The sequence below is a fragment of the Callospermophilus lateralis genome, chromosome 18 (genome assembly GCF_048772815.1).
Source record: "Callospermophilus lateralis isolate mCalLat2 chromosome 18, mCalLat2.hap1, whole genome shotgun sequence".
Classification (NCBI taxonomy): Eukaryota; Metazoa; Chordata; class Mammalia; order Rodentia; family Sciuridae; genus Callospermophilus; species Callospermophilus lateralis.
In genome coordinates this window covers 40875340-40886121 of record NC_135322.1, presented here as the reverse complement: position 1 = coordinate 40886121, position 10782 = coordinate 40875340, and positions in this window count along the sequence as shown.

Here is a 10782-nt window from a genome sequence, read left to right as displayed (position 1 = left end):
TTCCTGGAAGGGCCCTTGTGGGGTCCACTTTAGTCCCTGGCTCTCGCGGCGAGGTCTCGCTGAGACCTCCCAAACTGGCTGTCCTCTAGCCGGATACCTAGACATTTTACATGCAAACCTCGAAGCCGCAGCAAAATAAAGCCAGTTTCCCTTGCCATCAATTAGAAAATAACCATAAAAGTCAATACCAGGAAAATGCGTTGATGTCATGAAATTCTAGCCTCCTGCCGGGCTTGGCGCCTGAGAGGGCGTGGCCTGGGGTGCAGCTCTGCCCCTCTCGGAGCCTACGGGACACAGGGAAGGGGAAGGAATCCGAAGCCGTCCATCAGGTTGCTGTGGGTGCAAGAAACAGAAGCCCCGCTTGCCCTGGTTTGGACCAAAAGGGGGGCTTGTTGGCTCACAGGACAGAGGCAGGGATGGTGGGTGGACAGGCTGCTTGGTCTCGGGGACCCCAGAAGTGAGGGGCGGGGTCTTCTCCACCCTTGCCCTCCTCTGGTTCTCTGGAGGCAGCTCTGGTCAGGGTCTTGTTTCTCTCTGATGGACATTAAGAGGACCAGCCCACCGAGAGGCCTTCCCTGACCGTCCCTACAAGTCATCTGCCACAGTCTCCCAGCTGCCTAGGCTTTCCCTCCAAGGCCATCTGTCATGGACGGATTATTGGGGGCAATCCTTTGTTTAATGGCCTCCTCGAAGCGTCCTGCCCCCACCACCAGCCTGTGGCGGCCTGGGTGGCTGAAGGTCTGGGACTGACCCCGCAGTACCAGAGCTTGGTCCCTCTCTGCTGGGTATGAAAGAAGGACATGACACAGTCCCAGTTGACCTAAAGGGGGAAAAGTGGCATGGGGAGAAACTCAAGTCCCACTGTGAAATAAAAAAACACTGGGAGAAACCAGAGCCACAGGGCTTGCATTTACACACTAAAACACACTCACATACACATACAAATTCCATGTCCACATGTGCTTATATGTGCAGAAACACTCAGAGAAGAAAACCCAGGTCACTGCCCAGTGAATAGCTCCTTGGATGATTCAAGCTGTAGGAGGGAGAAGGGAGGTTTCATTTTGTACATTTAAATTTTTGAATCATGTGCATATTGTATCTAATCAAAAATAAACATACGGAGCCAGGTGTGGAGGACACACCCTTGTGATCCCAGCATTTGGGAGGCTAAGGCAGGTTGGCAAGTTCCAGGCTGGTCTGGTCAATTCAGCAAAAGATGGTCTCAAAAACTGAAAATGGAGCTGGGGCTGTGGCCCAGTGCTAGAGCATTTGCCTAGATGTGTGAGGCACTGGGTTCAAGCCTCAGCACCACATATAATAAAATAAAGGTCCATTGACAACTAAAAAAAAATCTTAAAAAAATAAAAATGGCTGGGGTTGTAGCTCAAAGGTAGAGCACTTGCCTAGCGCCTGTGAGGCACTGGGTTCCATCTACAAGAAAAAAATTTAAGTAGACATGACTTCACCAGGTGATCAAGGTCAATATCAATAAGTGATAAATCCATTTGATAGTAGCTGTCCTTGACACGATGTGCCCTAACAGCACTTTCCCTCTGTGGTCTTCCTCCCAAAACTACCTTACTCCAAGAGAAACACCAGAACATCAGATGAATCCAGAGGAATACTTCACAAAATACCTGACCAGTACTCCTCAAAACCGTCAAGGTCATCAAAAACAAGAAGTCTGAGAAACTGCCACAGCCAAGAAGAGCCTAAAGACACCTGATGATGTGATTAATTGTGACAAATATCACAATTCATGTAAAATATTAACAATAGTGGAAACTAGGTATGTGGTGTAAGTGACCTCTCTGAATTATCTTTGCAATAATTAAATCTAAAATTATTCTAAAACTTTAAAAATTCCTAAATAAAAATATGATTCCATTGAAAGGAAATCAGTAGAATAGAGGAAAGGGACCGGGGGAGGGTGAAAGGAAGGGAAAGGGGAAATACTGGGGAACAATATTGGCCAAATAATATTCTTATATCTCGTGCATGTACAAATAAGTAACAAAAAATACTACCATTATGTACAACCAAATGCACCAATAAAAAAAACTGGAAAAATATGACTTCATAGTTTATATATTAACAAGATATGCAAATATTAAAATCTATAGCTATGATTTTTACATATCTATATTTCACATAAATAAAATGATTTATTTAAAGTATTCATAACAAAATGCATGTATTAAAGTCTCAGAGTGGACTGAGGTTGTGGCTCAGTGGTAGAGTACTCCCCTGGCATGGGTGAGGCACTGGGTTCAAACCTCAGCACCACATTAAAAAATAAAATAAAATAAATCAACAAACAATAAAGATAAAAGGAAAGTTCAGAGGCTCAGGAAACATCAGCAGCTGTGATTATTTCTGGGTGGTGGCACTGATTCTAATTTTTTTTTTCTGATTACCTGCATTTGATATCTGCACCATGAACATGGGTTATTTAAATAGCTCATTTTTAGTTAAAAATAAAACTGTCAGAAAAAAAAAAATGGGGAAAGACTTTGAAAAGGGCAAAAAGTTTCCTAGATATTTTTCAGGGGAAGTTTTGGATGTTGTCTCCAGTTGTGCTAATGCAGTAGCCACGAACCACGGGTAGCTTCTGAGCATTGGAAGGAGGCGGGTCAGACTGTAATGTACTGTAGGCGTAGACTTCTGCAAAGTGGGGAATTTCAAAACCTCTGTACAAAAATAAAAGAAAGAAAAAAAATCTCGGTAAGTTCTATGTTGATTGCATGTTTAAATAAAAAAGATTGGGTAAATTGGGTTAAATCAAACATATTATTTAAAAGTAAACAATATTATTTCACATTAGTAAAAGTACAGTTTATAAGAATGCAAATACATGCTGAGCGCCTGGGCTCATACCTGTCATCCCAGCAGCTCTGGAGACAGGAGGATCTCCGAGTCCAAAGCCAGCCTCAGCAATTCAGTGAGGCCCTAAGCAAAAAAATACTCAGTGAAACCCCATCTCTAAATAGAATACAAAGAAGGGCTGGAGATGTAGTTCTGTGGTTAGCGCCCCCGTGTTCAATCTCCAGTACAAAAAAGTCGGGGGAGATTAACAAGAGATTAAGGAATCAGATGTTAAAGACCTATTAGCACAAACTGAGGTTCTCTCCTTGGCATAATCAGATTAAAGACCAAGTTAAGAAGCATGGATTTAGGGCTGGGGATTGTGGCTCAGTGGTAGAGCGCTTGCCTAGCATGTGTGAGGCACTGGGTTTGATTCTCAGCACGCATACAAATAAATAAAATAAAGATCCATGAACAACATAAAAAAAAAAACACAAAAAACGAGTGTTTCCCGACACCTGTTATTTGATGAAGGTCCCTGGATCATCAAAAACTCACTTCACATGGTCTTTTCTGGTGGGGATAATGTGTCTCTGGTTGAGAGGGGGTTTCAGTAAGTTGCCCAGGGCCTCTCACTAACTGGCTTTGACCTCGGGATCCTCCAGTCTCAGCCTCGAGGGTTGCTGAGATTGTAGGCATGCACCACCACTCCCAGCTTTATCCCCAGATTATTATTTTTTTAATTCTGATGTGTTATATATGACAGCAGAATGCATTACAATTCATAGTACAGATATAAAGCACAATTTTTCATATCTCTGGTTGTATACAAAGTATATTCACACCATTCGTGTCTTCATACATGTACTTAGGGTAATGATGCCCGTCTCATTCCACCCTCATTTCTACCCCAATGCCCCCTCCTTTCCCCTTCCACCCCTTTTCCCTATCTAGAATTCATCTGTTCTTCCCTTGTGTCTCCTCCCAACCCCACTATGAATCAGACTCCTTATATCACAAAAAACATTCAGTATTTGTTTTTTTAAGGATTGGCTAACTTCACTTAACATTCTCTTCTCCAACTCCACCCATTTACCTGCAAATGCCATGATTTTATTCTCTTTAATTGCTGAGTAATATTCCATTGTGTATATATGCCACATTTTTTTTTTTATCCATTCATCTACTGAGGGACATCTAGGTTGGCTCCACAGTTTAGCTATTGTGAATTGTGCTGCTATAAACATTGATGTGGCTGTGTCCTTGATGTATGCTGTTTTTAGGTCCTTTGGGTATAGACCAAGGAATGGGATGAGTTTTGAAGGGGGGTTCTTGTCACCCTTCCCCTTTCCGCCAAGCTTCTTTCCCACACCAAACAGTCCTGGCACTGCTGGTCGGCGCATTCTGGGATGGGGTGGACACAGCAGTGGACTGGAAGCTCCTCAGGCCTCCCCCTCCTGCAGGGGCGATATAAACATTCTCTGTTATAATTCGGGTGGGGTTACAGAGTCATGCACATGTGTCAAAATGCCACAAATTGGGAGCAACAAAACAGGAGACAACAGCAACACATGGAGTGACAAAGAGCAGGATACAGTGGCACTTGCTAGTAGAGAGACTGAGGAGGAGGGGGGTGCTTGAGCCCAGGAATTCCAAGTGACAAAGGATAACTATCCAAATAAAAAAGGAACTCATAAGAGGGAACAGTTTCCAAAGCACAGAGAGGCGGTGGAACCCGAGCAAGCGCAGGGGTCCACAAGACTGGGGACACGGCCCCCCCAACTGCAGAGCCCAGGGCCTCCCCAAACCACCCGCAGGCCCCATCATTCACTGGAAGAACTCAGAACAGACCAGGCTGAGGGCTGGGTGGGCACGGTGGCCATTTAGTATAGATAAGAACAAAATCGGCCAGGGAGGTCGGGATGGCGGGTATGGAACCTGGGAGGGCTCCAGCCTGGAACTTCCTGTGTCCTCTGTGGAGTCAGGTCGCTTCCCCAGAATCGCGTCTCCTACACAGGGGGCGTTGTCAACCGAGTGATGTCACCGTCTCAGTGTCAGAGTTTCTACCAGAGCTCCAACACCAGGTCACAGTAGAGAGGGGCTGGTCTCAATCTCCAGCTCCCCAGAGCTCCAGCTTCCTGATCTGATGCCTTGTGTCCCCAAGCCCCACCCTAAGCCACATTGTCAACCCAAGTGGTGCAGCTGGACCCCACCTGAAATCCCACTGGCCACACTATCTGGGGTGGCCAGCCCCGCCCTAAACAAGGACATTTCTGTTAGTTATGACATCCCACGGGTTTAGAGATTGAAGGTAAAGTCTAGATCTCTCCTTAGGTGAATTTGAATTAATCTCTTTCTTTCTTTTTTTCTTTCCTTCTTCCCCCACCCCTCTCTTTCTTTTAAAAAATTTTTTGCTACTGGGTTTGAACCTAGGGGTACTTTACTATTGAGCTATGATATCCCCAGCCCCTTTTTATAGTTTATTTTGAAATAGGGTCTCACTAAGTTGCTGAGAGTCCTGCTAAGTTGCTGAGGCTGGCCTCAAATTTCCCTCCTCCTGCTTTAACCTCCTGAGTTGCCAGAATTACAGGCACGTGCCACCAATCAGTCTGGGTTAAATTTAAGTTCTTTACAAAGGTAAATACTTTAAATGATAAATTCTTAGAAATGGAAATGTGCCAATAAGCTTAAGAAGAGAGTGCTCCACTGGGTAAGTATCAAAAGATGCAAATGCAAAGATTTTTTACTTTTTGTTATTATTATTATTTTTTAAACGCTCATCACACATGTCCAGGGGGGTAGCAAGTAGCTAAGCTTAGAGGAGGTGTCAACTAATATGGGCTTTAGGAACAATTTGGCAGGATCTATTTAAACAATGGTAAAAATTCAAATCCTTCAAATACCTTTCAATTCAGTGGTTCTATTTCAAAGATCATAACCAATAGAAAGTCTCACTCATGTGCAAAGATGTATAAATAAGAATAATTATGGAACCATGACAGATGTCTTGGGTTTAATCCATAGCACCACACACACACACACACACACACACACACACACACACCCTTACACTTTACTTATAATGAAGAATTATTGGAAGCCATTTAAATGCCTCCCTGTGGCAGAATGGATGAAGAAATATGGAATCTTGTGAGCTATTATAGCATGTAAAAAAGAACGAGTTTCGTCTCCGTGTACCGCTGGAGGTATTTCCCAGACACATTAAGTAAAAGGGTCAGGTTTCAATAGGGACAGTAGAATCTCATTTTTTGGTAAAAATGAGTTTTAAAATTTTAAATAATACACAAAGAAGTCTTAGATTTCTGAATATACATCCGTCAGTAAAAAGAAAAAAGAAAGAAAAGATCTGGTAGGATACGTCAACTCTTGGCCACGATTCCCTAGAGGGCAAGAGGTGGATTGGAAGAGGTACATGTGATAGGCAATGAAATAAATTAATGAGTCAATTGTGGAACTAAAACTAAGAGAATGAAAGCATCTCAACTATGCCATCGGCTCGGGCCAAGTTGGAAAGCCTCGGTCATCATTTGCTGATTGTAATTGGCATCTTCCCAAAGCTGGCTTCTGGCAGCTGTCAGATGGAGCCCACAGGGACCGTAGTGTGGACTTCTTAATATTATACATCAGTTAGTTAACTGTCCTTCAATAGCCGCGTGTGTGTGTGTGTGTGTGTGTGCGTGTGTGGTGTGTGTGAAAGTTACTGAGGAGTGGACACAGGGACTCTCTACCACTGAGCTGAACCCCTTGCCCTTTTCTTTTTCTTTGAGACAGTCTGGCTAAGTTACTAAGGCTGGCCTTGAACCTGCAATCCTCCTGCCACAGCCTCCCAGGCTGCTGGGATTATAGATGTGCGCTACCATCGTAGCACCCAGCTCAGTGGCCTGTTCTTTATATTCCTTTTCTTTTATCACCTCTCAACACTGTTAACGTGGTTGTCATTTTTAATAAAATCCACTCCATTACCAAGGGTTTAAGACCCATGTGATCTGGCCCTTGTTTGCCTCTTCTATCTCATCGCTCCCCATGCCCCGAGTTCATAGCCTTCCATCTTTCCTGAAAGACCCTCCAAATATTTTCTGCACATAGGCCAATTTTCTCTGATTTTTACTCATCTTTCAGGTCTCTGCTTGGGGCTGGGTTGTGACTTAGTGGCAGAACACTTGCCTAGCATGTGCTAGGCACATATAAATAAATAAAATAAAGGTCCACTGACAACTAAAAAAAATTTTTTAAATGATCAGAGCTTCTCGATTTAGCTTTCTCCGTGATACCCCCATCCTCAGAATTACTCTCTCTCATGACATCCTTCTCTTTTTCTGGAGTAACATAATTATTTTCAGTGATTATCTATTTCTCTGTCTCTTGCTAAGACTCTCTGAGGGCAGACCACTGACCACAGCTCACAGATGTCCCCAGGGCCTGATGCACCCAAGGCATCCACTAAACATCTTCTCAGGGCCTGAGTCCCCACTGCCTCTCTGGCACACCCTGCCCAGCACACAGGGTAAGCTCCTTTGTGCTGAAGGTGCTCCAGGTAGGGGTGGCCCGTGCAGGCCCCAGGAGGGGGCCAGGCCTAGGAGTGGACGGGCTGACTCCTCAGCCCCAGCTTGGGCCTCGGTCCCCCACACCCAACCCCATCCCAAGAACCCAAAGTTCTCATGGTGCCAGTGGAGATGTGGGTGGGCAGTGGGTTCCAGCCTGGGCCAGGTTCCTTCCCACTTCTTCTGACTGGGGCGAGTGAAGTTGGTTTGGAAGAAAATGTCGTAAGCAGGAAGACAGTGCGGCGATTCAGCCCTGCTCGCTGCCATTTGAAAGGAATGAAAGTGGGTTTAACCAAAAAAACAAAATCCAAACCAAAAGCAAAACAAAAACACCCTACTGTTTTAGAATCTGCCTCAGAAACAATCACTTTCTTGTTTTCTGTGTCATGATAAAATTATATGTCCTCACCCGAGCTTTGTTCTACACTGCGACTGGTCTACAAAGGGGCTGGTCTTGGGGAACAGTTTTGCAGTTACTAAAAAGTCCTTCTCGTTTCCAGAGTACCTGCTCCACCCAGGGTGGGCAGGAGGGGAAGGATCTAACAACCATTTGAGTCTTTTTTTTTTTTCTCTCTTTTTCTCCCCCCTCCCCCTTTTTTTTTATACTGAGGATTGAACCCAGGGCCCTTTATCACTAATTCCATCCCTGGGCCTATTTTCCACTTCTGATTATTTATTTATTTAGTGTGTGTGTGTGTGTGTGTGTGTGTGTGTGGTGCTGGGGATTGAACCCAGGGCCTTGTGCATGGGAGGGAAGCTCACTTTTTATTTTTGATTCAGAAGCTCACCAAGCTTCGGAGGCTAGCCTTGAACTTGTGATCTTCCTGTCTCAGCCTCTGGAGTAGCTGGGATCACAAACAAGTGCCCCTGCATCTGGCTGACCAGAGATCCTTTCAAAGATCCCTAATCTTGTCACTTGCCTGCTTAAAACCCTCTAGGCTTTAAAATAAAAGTTAACTCCTTTCTCTCCATTGTGGTAGGCTGAATAATGGCCACCCAAAGATATTCCATAGCCTCATCCTGGAATCTGTAAAGAAAAAGGGGGTGGGGGAGTTGTGGGTCAGTTGGTAGAGTGCTTGCCTAGCATGTGTGAGGCACTGGGTTCGATTCTCAGCACCACATCTAAGTCAATAAATAAAGGTCCAACAACAACTAAAAAAGTAAAAAAAAAAAAAAAAAAAAAGAAAAGAAAAAGGGGGCTGGGGGTGGGGTGAACACCTGTAATCCTAGCAGCTCAGGAGGCTGAGTCAGGAGGATAGTAAATTCAAGGGATGTGGCTCAGTGATTAAGTGTCCCTGGGTTCAATCCCTGGTACCAATTAAAAAAAAAAAAAAAAAGAAAGAAAGAAAGATAGAAAGTAAAAAAGAAAAAGGGTCCCAGGTGGAGGGGACTGAGGTGGGAGGACAGGCAGGTGTAAAGGAAGAGAAAGGGAAGATACAGAGTCTTGCTGGGCATGGTGTCAGACACCTGCAATCTCAGCAACTCAAGTAGAGGCAGAGGCAGGAGGATCACAAATTTGAGGCTAGTCTGGGCAATTTAGTGAGACCCTTTCTCAAATTAAAAAGTAAAAAGGGTTAGGGATATAGCTCCATGGTTAAGTGCCCCTGGTTTCAATCCCTATTATCCCCCTGCCCCCCCAAAAGAAGAGTAGGGGGAGGATAAGGATGTAGCCAAGGGCTACAGTGCTTGCCTAACATATGTGAGGCCCTGGGTTCAGTCTCCAGTACTGCAAGATTATTCTGGACTCTTTGAGTTGGCCCCAATCCAACCCCAAGTATCCATATAAGAAACCGAAGAGGAAGGTATAACATGATCTTGGAGGAAGAGACGGAGTGGAGGAAGCATGGCCAGAGGACTCCGTGATTCGATTTTCGCTCCATGAAACTGATTTCAAATAGTTGGCCTCCAGAAGTATGAGAGAACAAATTTCTGCTGGGTTTTGTTGGTTTGTTTACCTGCTGGTCAAGAAGTATATCCCAGCCCTTTCAATTTTACTTTGAGACTGTGTCTCACTAAATTGCCTAGGCTGGCTTTGAACTTGGAATTCTCTTGCCTCAGCCTCCCCAGTAGCTGGGATTACAGGCGAGCACCACCACATCCAGCTTGATTTTTTTTTTGTACCAGGTATTGAACTCAGGGTCACTTAACTACTGAGCCACATTCCCGGCCCTTTTTTAAAAAAATATTTATTTATTTATTTATTTATTTTTTAGTTTTCGGCGGACACAACATCTTTGTTTGTATGTGGTGCTGAGGATCAAACCCAGGTTGCACGCATGCCAGGCGAGCACGCTACTGCTTAAGCCACATCCCCAGCCCCCATCCCGGCCCTTTTAAAAAATTTTATTTAGAATCACAGTCTTGCTGAGTTGCTTTGTTTCTCCCTAAATTGCTGAGGCTGGTTTTGAACTCATGATCCTCCTGCCTCAGCCTCCTGAGCCTCTGGGATCACAGGTGAGTACCACAACCATGCTGGGTTTAAATTTGTTGTTTTAAATCACTTAGTTTGTGATAACTTGTCATAGCAGCCAGAGGTCACTAGCTAATTATCTAGACTGCCCTCCTGATCTGGCTTCTGCCCAGAGTGGCCAGTGTCAACCTTGTTGACTGGGCCCAGCCCCTAAGGCCTCAGGTTTCTTTCTGTTCTTCAGGCTAACTTGGTGCAGTCTGGGGGCTCTTGCACCAAGCTTCCCCCACAGAGCTTTCAAGGGCCCCTACTCATGGCTCAAGTCTTGGCATAAATGGCACCTCCTTGGACAGGTCTTCCTTTAAAAATCTCCTCCGGGTCCTTGACATATTCCTCTGCTTAAGCCACAGCATTTTTCACTATCTGAAATTAGTTTTCCTTCTCTCTCTCTCTCTCTCTCTCTCTCTCTCTCTCTCTTTCTCTCTCTCTCTTTCTTTCTTTCCCTAGTCACTCTTACTAGAAAGTAGGCCCCAGGAGACCTTGTCTGGCTTGTTCCCTGCTGTGTCCCCAGGGCCTGGGATAGGGCCAGACATAGAGTTGCTGCTAGGTGCCAGGCAAACGTGGATCGATAAATAAACGCGAAGTATCTGTGCAAACACCTGTGAACTGAGCGCGTGAGAGCTTGGGGTGCACAGGGAGCAATGAATCAGACACCTCCCGTCTTCTAAGTGATTCCTCCACCCCCAGCTCAATATTTCATTTCTCACCCACGACTGACCTGTGCGTCGCAGGCCCTGCCTGCCTCTGGTTGACAGACGAAATGGAAACTCAGCCACCTACCGAGTTTCCTAGCGGTGTTTGGAAGTGAACGCCGCATCAAGACATAAAAGCACACCCCCTTCTCCTGCCCAGTTTGCCCAGACACCGCCCCAGTACTCGGAGTCGCGCAGGAGATCTGCTCCGGGTCCAGAGAGACTCAGGAATTCTCTGGGGGACACACAGCGC